General features: G+C 43.9%; 1 protein-coding gene across 4 annotated transcripts in view; it reads left to right on the forward strand.

The window, feature by feature from the left end:
• Positions 1 to 13,140, forward strand: part of MYT1 (myelin transcription factor 1) — a 485,419-nt gene that overhangs the window by 157,979 nt on the left and 314,300 nt on the right. The window lies entirely within an intron of this gene.

The following is a 13,140-nucleotide window of genomic DNA, read 5'->3' on the forward strand; positions in this document are numbered from 1 at the left end:
TAAGGTGCTTTGAGGCCTACTCTGAGCTAGGGCAGAAATCTATATAACTTTTAGCATGACTGTAAACTTTGTAACTGCTATTAAAGTGGACCTGAACTCTTGCACAGGACAAAAGGAAAACCTAGAGAAATGCACCCTGTATGTGTTTAGAGAGTTTAGCCTGTCTAAACCCTTCTCATCTGTGACTAAACACCACCATATTTTGATCTCTCAGCCATGTCAGCACAGGAATCGTCTCTGCCACGCCAGAGCTGTTCATTTGTAAACGCAGGATGATAACAATATGTCTGCTTCCATGAAAGCAGGAAGTAGACACACTGCATGTTTATTGCAGGATTTGTATCAGCTGTAACAAAGAAATGTTTTTTCTTTAAAGGTTATTATGCCGTTGCTTATGTTTTAGAGGAAGTTCTGACTAGTCTGCTTTAAAGAGGCCCTGTAGTGACATATAGTAGAATGCAGTAAATTATTCCGGATACCCACTTGTATGGTAAGAAACACTTCCCATAGCTATATATTACTGTATACTATTATGTAGCCTTGCCCTCCCAGTGATGTTTAGCCTAGGCTGTTCATTATGCAGAAATATTTTCTACTGGCTTCAGAACTCTCAGCAAACATTCTGCAGAGATCACCTGCCAGTAACAAAGATGTTGCCACCTGGAGTACATTTTAGAAAGTAAATCAGGGAGAGGGAAGATGTTACAATAGGCAAACACTGATTAAATCATTTATAAATACATATTGTGAAAAACAGCAATTTTACTATGTTATTTTGATTTCAGTCCCTCTTTTAGGCCTTGTTTTGCGATCGCAGGGACAGCAGACAGACAGTGCATTAACACACTGTCTGCTGTTTCCATTCATGCAATGCGATTCACTTTTGAATCCCAGCGCATGGTTGCGTGAATTTCCAGGTAATTGCGCCGACGATCCCATTTAGTATAATGAATGGGATCGCAAGGTCCGCCCCTGGGAGTGACTCACAAACGCAGAGCTCTCTGTTGCAGTGGAAATGAGCCCTAACTACTTGCGGACCACGTTGGTTGAAATCTATGTCCTGCAGGTTTCTGCGCGGCTATGATAGAATGTAGATTTCAGCTTCTCTGCTGCTACTGACGATCAGGCCGCATTGCACACGCGGCAGGCCCGTCTCTATGATGGCAGAGCTCTGTGAGTCGGTCAGGAGCTAATGAAAGCAGTTCCCGACTGGCGCACAGAGCTCTGCCATCATAGAGATGGTAGGGAGAGAGGGGCCTGCGGCGATGGTAAAACAGTGTGACCGGCAAGAGCGGCGGGTATGTTCAGCGATTCGTAGGGAGGCGGTACCAACAGTCTCTGATCCTTAAGGGGCCAGAGAGTGCTGGTACACAAGTAGTTAAAGAGTAGCTGAGACGAAGGGGGAGGTGAATTATACATACCTGGGGCATCCTCCAGCCCCCTACGTGCTTATCGCTCCCTGGCCGTCCTTTTCTGTCTCCTGGATATTCTGGTTCTGAGACGTTCTCCAATCTGGGCCAGTCGGCGCAGGAGCAGTCCGACTGCACACTCCTCCTTCGCGCTCCCATAGCCGTGAGGATTCTGCACCTTTGCAGTAGTACTGCGCAATATACCCCTGGACCAATTTCAGAAGATCCAGGAGGGATAGGAGGAAGGCAAGGGTGCATTAATCTTAAGGGGGCTGGAAGAAGCCACAGGTATGTATGATCCCCCCCCCCCCCTCCCTCCTTTCGTCTCAGGTTTAATTTAAATATTATAACTGTAGTCTGCACCTGCTATCACTTGTTTTTTGTCTTTTTTTTTTACTGTGTCAACAGTACAAGCTTATCTTACTGGTTAGATTCTGCACAAAGTGGGAAGTAAAATGTATTGCAACCCTGTTCATCTGCACTGCTTATTTTTGGGTGTCACATGAGTCACACATGACGGACCTGCCCACCAGCTGCGTGCAGAGGGGAGAGGCAAAAAGCTGCAGTGGAGTTTGATAGTATACATTGAAGTATATTTGGCCTATGAAACAGGAATTCTGTACACCAATTTGCTTCTTGCTACGTTGTTTGTATTTACTCAGGCAAAAGGGCTTTAATAATTATTGGAGTATACCATAAAGTCTTTTTGCCTTATACAGACATGCTAAGTCTTCGATAGGGAGGTAAGTCCACCACTACCTGCCATTTTTAAACTGTTTTTGATATATTTTATCCTGCCCGGTGCGTCTTTTTTTGTACTGAACAGTAGAGAATCAGAGTCAGGACAGAAGCAGGATGTGACTCCATTTGTTTAGTGACTCCAATATTTATTCGAGTCACATTGTGTGGTATGGCAGATATATAGACGACCTGCTGGTCGTCTGGGACGGCACGCACGACGAGGCACTGCAATTTGTGGAGTTTCTTAATGTGAATTCTCTGAATCTGGTGTTCACTTCCCAGTGGACCTCCTCTGAGGTCAACTATCTTGACCTCACACTGAGGGGGGACCCCTCTTCTGCCTCTGTGGTTTCAGGCACGTACCGTAAGCCATGTAGTGGCAACTCCACCCTGAGGGCCAATAGCTGCCATCCGCCCCATACCATCCGTGCTGTTCCCGTGGGTGAGTCGATCCGGGCACGCCGTAACTGTTCTGATGGCTCGGCCCTCGGCGTGGAGCTGGACACTGTGGGTTCTCGTCTTGGGGAGCGTGGCTACCCCAGGTGGATGATAGAGAGGGGTAGGAGGCGGGCCTTGATGAGAACCAGGGAGGAATTATTGACTCCTGGCTCCCGCCGAACGCAGTCACGATCCAACAAAGACATGACTTTTGTGACTACCTATAGCCAGGAATATAAACAAATCACGCAGATTGTGAGGAAATCTCTTCCTGTGCTGCAGGCGGACGAAACTCTCAATCAGATCATTAAGCAGGGAGTTAGATTTGCCAGTAGGAGGGCTCCCACACTTGAAAGCATCCTGTCACCTAGCCTTCTCCCTTCCAGTACACAACGGCCGTGTTGGCTGACCACCCCTGGCTCATATAGATGTAATTTCTCAACATGCCACTATTGTAGTGTCCACAAACCCACCCGTTCTATTGTTTCTTTTTGCAATGGTAAAACCTTTCCCATCAAACAATACATGAACTGTGACACGAGGTACACAATTTATCTTATCTCGTGTTCCTTATGCCACACCCAATATGTGGGGTGCACTACTAGGCACCTCAGACAACGTATAGCTGAACACTACAGGGGGGCTGGCTGGCTGACCCTAGAGGTGTCCAATGTAGCAAAGCACTTTAGATCAGTTCATTCAGGTGACATGTCCTCTTTCTCATTCCAGGGTATTGAGCGTGTCCTAAGGCCTGTGAGAGGGGGGGGGGGGGGGGACGTTTACAAACGTCTCCTTACCAGGGAGGCCTATTGGATCTTCCAATTAGGGACACGCTCACCGGGAGGACTTAATGCAAGATGGGACCTCAACACAGTCACTTAGAGTGGATCAAATGACCACCTTAGTCTTTTGTTTACACATGATTATATATGTTTAAATCTTGAATCTCTTGAATTTCATGAAGAGGATTTAACTCATGCTGCCTGATGTTATATGGTGCTTAATCGCATGCATTTACATTCTTATGCTTCTTATAATGCTTTTATGTAATAGATTATTTCAGTGTGGGGACTTTCTGTGTGTCCTTTTCTCCCCCCATTGTTTTATATGCACTTTTCTTTGTGGGTGGGGTCTATTGAGCATGTGGTATCGGGTGTAACCTTACTCTATATAGGAGTCACCCTTTCTCATGTGCGCCTATGCTATGATTAAGGGCGTGTAACGCCCGAAACATGTCAGCATGTGGTGCTGGCTTTTAGCTTGTTATGTGTAACGATTGAATAAAGCCATATTGATTCTACCGACATCGTGCGGACTTCACTTTCTACGGTCTTGGATCTGAGGTCTTGGCAGCCTGCTTTCCTGCACTGTCGGTGGACGGAGGTGTGAGCGGAGTTCCACATTTACTTTGTATTTATTTGTGTTATTTCTGGCTGAAGGTGTGGGGGGGGGGGGGGGGGGGGGGCAAATGTGTATAAGACATTGGAATCAAGCCTTACCCTTTAATTAAAGCTGAACTTTAGGGTAGGTAATGGGTGGATTTTTCTAGTTGAACATAGGCATGAGATACTCAAATGATCTCCTTCCCACACAGAGCAGTACAGGGAAGCTTTTTGGTCAGAGAACAGTTCCCTTACACACAGTTGGCCACACCCTCTTTTCTGCCATCTGTCTCCACCCCGCCTCCCTTACATCCGCATTTCCATCAGTTTCACGTGACGACCGTCCCGACACAACCAGGGTCTCGTAAACTGAGCGTCATACTGCAACACCTGGGACATTAAAGTGAATGTGTATTACGGTAAGTCTATAAACATGAATTTATACATCTTGGATCAGAAGTACTTAAATAGGAGCTGTCAGCCATACTATCTCAGAGAAAAAACACATATATAAGTAGATAAATATTGCTCTACTTACATAACATATGTGTTGCACTGTCCACGGTTTGATTTTAGTTATTTTTCTAAAGTAAAAAATGAGAAAATCCTCATTAGGATTTTCCATTTTGACCGTGTCCATCTTGAAGCCAATCCTGACATCATTTCTTCCCCAGGTCTGTCTTTGTATCATTGCCCGCCCTCCTCCCAGTCTTCAGACACTCCCACCCAGCTCTGCAGTAAAAAAGTGCATTGTCTCAGAATAAAAAATATTGGCCAGCTGACCCTTAGTGACTACGGAGGCTGCTGTCACCGGCGTTCAAATATTGCTTGACAAGGCTGCATGGGTATCCCATTACCAGGAGAGCCATCCACCTAATCACTGGTGACCCAGATTTCTCTGTAACCTCCAGATACATCTATCGGATGCGGAGCAGAGCTCTGTGACACGGTGGTGTCTGAGGACAGCCCTCCTGCTGATTTCTCCGTAAAGCCATATTACGACCTTTGTGAGATTTGCTACTGAAATGACAGTGACAACCAGAGTGCACCTGAGATGAGGTCAAGAAATGTGACAACTTCTACATGACTTACAGGACAATGGAATCTGACACCCTATAGATAGCAGCTTTACGATGGGAAAAAGTATCTTTATGCCACATCATGGAGGCATATTGCTAAACATGTCTCAAGTGCCGGACATTCTAAAACTGAAAGTCAATTATAAATAAGTTTACGTGGGTGTGTATGTATGTACAGTGCTGCCCATATTTATTCATACCACTGGCAAATTTTGACGTAAAGTTACTTTTATTCAACCGCAAGTAATTTTTTGACTGCGTGGAGACATGCAAAAAGCTGGTCTGCAATTATAGGAAGCGTTTGATTGCTGTAATAGCCTATAAAGGCTATACTGATTATTGAGAAGGGTATGAATACTTTTGGACTGGACACCTTTTACTCAAATGTAAATAAAAGCTGAGAAATGTTTTTTTCCCGCAATAATGCCTCTTGTACATCGTCTTATTAACTTTTGGGAGACACCTATGTCATTTCCCATCAAAAAATTACTTGCTGTTCAAATAAAAGTAACTTTAAGTCAAAATTTGCCAGGGGTATGAATAATTATGGGTAGCACTGTGTGTATATATGTATATGTGTGTGTGTGTGTGTATATATATATATATATATATATATATATAGGTCCTTCTCAAAAAATTTGCATATTGTGATAAAGTTCATTATTTTCGGTAATGTACTGATAAACATTAGACTTTCATATATTTTAGATTCATTATTACACACAACTGAAGTAGTTCTAGCCTTTTATTGTTTTAATATTGATGATTTTGGCATACAGCTCATAAAAACCCAAAATTCCTATCTCAAAAAATAAGCATATTTCATCCGACCAATAAAAGAAAACTGTTTTTAAAACAAAAAAAAGTCAACCTTCAAATAATTATGTTCAGTTATGCACTCAATACTTGGTCGGGAATCCTTTTGCAGAAATGACTGCTTCAATGCGGCGTGGCATGGAGGCAATCAGCCCGTGGCACTGCTCAGGTGTTGTGGAGGCCCAGGATGCTTCGATAGCGGCCTTAAAGAGACACTGAAGCGAAAAAAAAAATGATGATATTATGATTTGTATGTGTAGTACAGCTAAGAAAAAAAACATTAAGATCAGATACATCAGTCTAATTGTTTCCAGTGCAGGAAGAGTTGAGAAACTCCAGTTGTTATCTCTATGCAAAAAAGCTATTAAGCTCTCCAACCAACTTATGCTGGGAATACACGGTTCGTTTTTGCCTTTGTTTAAACCTTCGTTTCGATTGTGCCTTTTGTCCTTTTCGATCCCGAAATAATCGGTCATACGGTTAATATCACCACCCACGGTTTCGGTTTTTTTTTTCGATTCTGATGGTTTCGTTTTTCCAATGATCGAAGGCTGCAAAGAAACGAAACGAAAATCCCTTTTTACAGGGACGGACTAGCATAAACGAATATATAATCGATCTGAACAGCCATCAAGCCTACCAATGGCTCGATTAGATGGATAAAGAGAGATAATATCAAACATGTTCGATCACTAGTCGTTCGTTTTTGGGGTCTATTAATCGAAACTATAATGAGATTATGACTATTTTCACATACGTTTTCAACACTCGATTTGTTTACCGAACGAATCGAAGGTTTAAACGAAGGCAAAAACGAACCGTGTATTCCCAGCATTAGTCTTGGAGAGGGCTGTTATCTGACTTTTATTATCTGAACTGTAATTGAACTGTTTACTTTTCCTCTAGCAGAGGAGAGTTTATTACTTGACAGACTGCTCTGAAAGACTAAAGGTGGCCATACACTGGTCGATGTGCCATTAGATCGACCAGCTGACAGATCCCTATCTGATCGAATCTGATCAGATAGGGATCGTATGGCTGCCTTTACTGCAAACAGATTGTGAATCGATTTCAGCCTGAAACCGATCACAATCTGTTCAGCTGCTCCTGCCGCCTGTCCCCCCCCCCCCCCCCGTATACATTACCTGAGGCTGGCTCCCGGTCGTCTTCTCCGCACTGCACCGCACCGCTGTTCTTGCTCCATCCCGGCGCTTCCTGTGTTACTCCGTGACCAGGAAGTTCAAATAGAGCGCCCTCTATTTCAACTTCCTGGTCACCGGAGTGACACAGGAAGTATAAGCGTACACTGGGACATGCGGAAATGCGGTGCAGCGAGGAGAAGAGGACCCCGGAGCCAGCTTCAGGTAATGTATACATGCTCGAATCGTACGCCGCAAGCGACGCACTCCTACCGCCGGGCGATCGAGGGTAATTTCCCGCACGGCGCGATCGACGGACCGATCCGATTTCGGGAGGGAATCGGATCGGCTGGTGCGTTTAGCGCAAGCGATTGGCAGCAGATTCGATCCCAGGATCGGATCTGCTGTCGAAACGGCCGTGAATCGAGCCAGTGTATGGCCTGCTTAATTTTGAATGCTGAGTGTTGTGTAATCTGGACATATTATAGAGTGATGCAATGTTAGAAAAAACACTATATACCTGAAAATAAAAATATGAGAATATTTTCTTTGCTGCTAATCTTCTAGTAATTATTCATAGGACACAACCAATTCATTATATCATATATTTTTTTCCGCTTCAGTGTCTCTTTAAGCTCATCCAGAGTGTTGGGTCTTGCTTCTCTCAACTTTCTCTTCACAATATACCACAGATTCTCTATGGGGTTCAGGTCAGGAGAGTTGGCAGGCCAATTGAGCACAGTAATACCATGGTCAGTAAACCATTTACCAGTGGTTTTGGCACTGTGAGCAGGTGCCAGGTCATGCTGAAAAATGAAATCTTCATCTCCATAAAGCTTTTCAGCAGATGGAAGCATGAAGTGCTCCAAAATCTCCTGATAGCTAGCTGCATTGACCCTGCCCTTGATAAAACACAGTGGACATGATTACAAAGCACAAACTGCAATGGGATGACCACCTGAGGAAAAGCAGCACACAAAAGCAAAGCCACACACTGCAGTGGAAGATACCAAGCCGCAATTTTTTCTCAAAAAAGGTGATACCTAAACTGTACCGTAATGTTGAAAGGCAAGTGGTGACATCTCTGGCACACAGCGTTGGGTCAAGCGTCCATCTGACCACGGATGCCTGGTCTGCACAGCACGGTCAGGCCTGCCCGAAGACTAAAGGTAGCCACTAACGGTCCAATTTCTAGCGAAAAATCGTTAGAGCGATCAGAAATTCTAATCGAAAGTGAAATATTGCAATAAATCGTTCACTACACCATCAACGAACCAATCTTTATTTCCTATCTATCATAACCAACAAGAAAATTCAAATTTTGGTTTGACGAAAATTCATTCGAGCAACATTTTTTTTTCACTCGTTCAAAATTGGTTGTGTCCACCAATGGAGATTATTTACAACCAATCCGATCAGAATTTCTGATCGCTCAAACGATTTTTCGCTAGAAATTGGACCGTTAGTGGCCACCTTAAGTCAGTCCCCACACACAGCATCTCTGCATGCACGCCGTGTGACTATCTGCCCAAAGACTAAGTCGGTTCCCACACAGCATCTCTGCCTGCAGTCCGCTTGACTGCCTTCTCCGCCACCACCAACAGGGTCCAGGACTCCAGGCGGATTCCAGAATTTTTAAGGCTATCCTAATTTTTCTGGTGCGTGTACATGCCTGCCTAATTTTTCTGGCTGCACTGCGGCTGCAACAACAAAACAAAAGGCATGTACATGTGTCCATTCCCCTTCGTTATCGTTACCTTGCCACGGTGAAGGGGCTTGCATATCACAATGAAGCAATGACCGCCGGCTATATGAGTGTCTCGGGGGGTAGCACACCAAAGCTTATAAGGTTGTTGCTTCATTGTGGACAGACCAAATTCGATCAGCTGGATAGTCACTGTTGTTCTGTCATTGAGCTACCTCAGCCCGGCGACCATATGGGCTTGAAAACCGCCATGGTGGTCAGTGTGATGCAGTACTCTAATTACACTCCCTGATTGATGTATACACATGCAAGATCTTTGAAAGCACTTTAGGCCTCCAATTTAGCATTGCAATTGTGATTTCCTTAAAACGCTGCTTTGCGTCAAATCCAGATTTTCCCCCTGGACTTTTGGTGTCTATCCCACTCATCCATGCAAAAACTCAGATGTTAGACACCTTGAAACATCTTTTCCATCACTTTTGTGGCCGGCATAAATGTTTCTAGTTTTCAAAGTTAGCCTCCCCATTGAAGTCTATTGCAGTTTGCCTTCATAACGGGGGTACCTCAGGGCTCTGTCCTTGGTCCCATCCTCTTTTTTTCCATCTGCATGCATAGATTGGAAACTTAATAAACTCATTTGCTTTTCAATACCACTTATATGCAGAGGATACACAACTGTACAGCTCATCTCCAGAGCTTAAAGTGTACTTGACATGTGACATGATGAGATAAAAATGTGTATGTACAGTGATAAACCTATTAATGACCAGGCTGTTTTAGATTTTTCATTTTGCTGCCTGAAAGAGTTAATTTTCAGGCAAGCGACTGCTTATGTTTTCTGGAATATAGTAAACCTCGCTGATAAGCAAGCTACAGCCAAAAAAGTTTTGCTAGCAGATTACTAGTTCTGAGGGCAGGGGAGGTATAGAAAAAGATCAAGGCCCTGTTCACATTACAAACGCGGACGGGCACGCATGCGGAACGTAACGCGTACGAACGCACACCATCTGCGTTTGTATGCGTTGCGTGGCTGATCCCATCACTGAAAAGTGAATGGGACAGCCACGCGTTTTGGCAAAAAATGCGTGCAGCATGCGTTCCCGGACCGCACAGGTCCGGAACGCATGCAGTGTGAACATCAGACAGTGCACTCTATGCACTGTCTGATGTCGTGCGTGTCGGCCACCTGCACGCGTTTCCATAACGCGGCTGGAAACGCGTGCAGTGTGAACGGGGCCCAATAGTTCATCTATATTAACTCTGGGACACTTAATAAACTGCCACTGAGCAAAGACAATAAAACATTCAGTCTACTCTGTAGATGTTTAACCATTTTAGCCAATTGGACGGGACTGTCACGTTCAAAAGGCTGCTGTTGTGCTGCTACGCGCTCCTGCACGGGATCGCCCGCATGCTCTTGTGCCGCCCCCGTTAGCCCGAAGATCAATGAATTGGAACATAATCACGTCCCCTTTATACTTCCTGTAAGCTAGAGTGCTCGCTTACATGATGGAATTAAAAAAGACTGTGGCCATCTTGTGGCCAAATAGTAAAACCACATGTACATATTTTTTTTTCTTTCCTTCCCTTTTTTCCTTCCTCTTTCCTCTTTTTCCTCTTCTCCTCCTCCTGTCTCTGTGAGAGACTAACTGTATAGTGAGATCTATGGTTTTTGAATGGTAGAGGAGTGTGTAAAGAGTCGCAGCGGAATCAGTGAACAAGGGAACGTTTCTGGTGGGATGAGTTTAGCAGCCGCGCTTATGTGATCAGTGCAGTGGAGGAGGAGCCAAGAGAATCTTGTTAAAGGATTGGCCCCTGGACGATAGGCCACGCCCTGAGGAAGACCGGAAGCGCCGGTCGAAACTAGCAGGGGCTTGTGCTGCGGCTGCAACGCCGGTCCGGCGCACCACGGAGCGCCCTACGTTTGTGACGTGCCCAAGTGTCATGCTGATAACCCTATCAGGGAACTAAACCGACTAGAATTGCCGGGCCTCACCAAGCCAAGTCGGAACTCGAGGAGTTTATAGCAGTGCAGAGGCGGAAGGTGACTGCGGTGCACGGCTGAGTGCTGGTGTAAGGAGCATCGGTGGAGCATTACAGTACGGTCCTGTGGGCATGTCAGCGTGGATAAGGAGCATGTCGGTGGATGAGGGACAACACGTGCACGTGCAGGGGCCCCTGTAGAGAGGTATCAAAGTCCTGAACTTCGGGTTTAAGCTGCCAGAGGTGTGAGTATAAGCAAGTCTCATATGACTATACCTCTATGCTGCGGACTGCTTTGCTGTGCTTTTGCTCACTTTGCTACGTAAACATGGAGTACTACACTTTTCATCAATGGACTTGTGGACTGAAGTTTTTGAGATTTTTTACAGTCTCTATGGGCCCGTGTGCATGTGGAATGCTTTGGTGGTGTGTCTGATTGGTGGTGTGATGCAGCTATTGTACAACAGCGCTGTTTTTAAAATATGTTGTGTTCTGACACAGCTTTTACGTTCAGTAAAGTCACTAAGTAAACAATAAAAGAAACCCTACCTTTTTTCACGTCAATCTTGTCACGTTTGAATTGTCTGATTACAATTGTGGCGGTTGGGTAAAATTACTCAGTGAAGGTTAGAGTAATGGGTGATTTATGGTCAAAAATTTCCCCCTCCCCTAGTCCCTAATATTATTGTTTTAGTTTTATAAATAGTTTGATAAAAATGTGTATGTACAGTGATAAACCTATTAATGACCAGGCTGTTTTAGTTTTTTCATTTTGCTGGCTGAAAGAGTTAATTTTCAGGCAAGCGACTGCTTATGTTTTCTGGAATATAGTAAACCTCGCTGATAAGCAAGCTACAGCCAAAAAAGTTTTGCTGACAGAATACTAGTTCTGAGGGCAGGGGAGGGATAGAAAAAGATCAATAGTTCATCTATTTTAACTCTGGGACACTTAATAGACTGCCACTGAGCAAAGACAATAAAACATTCAGTCTACTCTGTAGATGTTTAACCATTTTAGCCAATTGGACGGGACTGTCACGTGCAAAAGGCTGCTGTTGTGCTGCTACGCGCTCCTGCATGGGATCGCTCGAATGCTCTTGTGCCGCCCCCGTTAGCCCGAAGATCAATGAATGGGAACATAATCACGTCCCCTTTATACTTCCTGTAAGCTAGAGTGCTCGCTTACATGATGGAATAAAAAAAAATGACTGTGGCCAAATAGTAAAACTACATGTACATATTTTTTTTTCCACACAAAAAAATACATTTAAGATTAACTGTTTACCCCCCCACCCAAAAAAAAAATACCCAAATTACATTTTTAACTAAAAAAATAAATAAATTACAATTTGAAAACCAAAACATAAAAAATAGTTACCTAAGGGTCTACAATTTTTTAATATGCATGTCAAAAGATTATATGACTAATATTTTTTAAATTATAAGCTTGTAAATAGTGATGGACGCAAAACTGAAAAAATGCACCTTTATTTCCAAATAAAATATTGGCGCCATACATTGTGATAGGGACATAATTTAAATGGTGTAATAACTGGGATGGTTAAATAGAGAATCAAACCATGGTATAAAAATCATTTTTGGGAGTACGAGGATAGATACAATTGTTTATCTCATTAGTTTATTTTCACCCTGGGTTCACTTTCTGCAATTTCCTCTTTCATGGCCTCTCCCTTCCTAAAACTTATTATGAGTGTTAGTCAAATTCACAATATCAGGACATGCCGATCTCAATGTAAAATGCCCCAAAAACTTACTGCCACTGCCTCAAAAAGCATATAAATAGATGATTGTGCCACTGAATGGGCAGCAGGGTGGCGTAGTGGTTAGCACCCACACCTTGCAGCGCTGGGTCCCTGGTCTGACTCCCAGCCAGGACACCCTCTGCACAGAGTTAGTATGTTCTCCCTGAAGTTGTGTAGGTTTCCTCTGGGCACTTTGGTTGCCTCCCACAGCCCCAAAACATACAGATAAGTTAATTGCCTTATCCCTTTAAAAAATTGGCCTTAGACTACAATACATATACTACACGATACATACATAGACATATGACTATGGTAGGGATTCGATTGTGAGCTCCTCTGAGGGACAGCTAAGTAACAAGACAATATACTCTGTACAGCGCTGCGGAAGATGTCAGTGCTATATAAATACTAAAAATAATAATAATCTGAATGGGACTGCCTATCTGGGGAGAATTACATTATCGCATTTTCCTGCTTCAGAAACTTAAAGTGAGTCTGAAGCTAAAATAAAAACAAGCAAACAAAAAAAACAAAAACAGTTACTTAACCCAAAGAGAGGGAAGGCTTTGGGTCCTATAGAGCCCTCCTGTTCCTCCTATGGTGCGTTTGTTCTAGCGCTGTATGGGTCAAAGACTGCTCACTTCTGTCGTGGGAGGCTTCGAAAGTCTTCGGGAGCCCAAGTGCT

The sequence above is a fragment of the Hyperolius riggenbachi genome, chromosome 12, assembly GCF_040937935.1.
Source record: "Hyperolius riggenbachi isolate aHypRig1 chromosome 12, aHypRig1.pri, whole genome shotgun sequence".
In the NCBI taxonomy this organism is placed as follows: Eukaryota; Metazoa; Chordata; class Amphibia; order Anura; family Hyperoliidae; genus Hyperolius; species Hyperolius riggenbachi.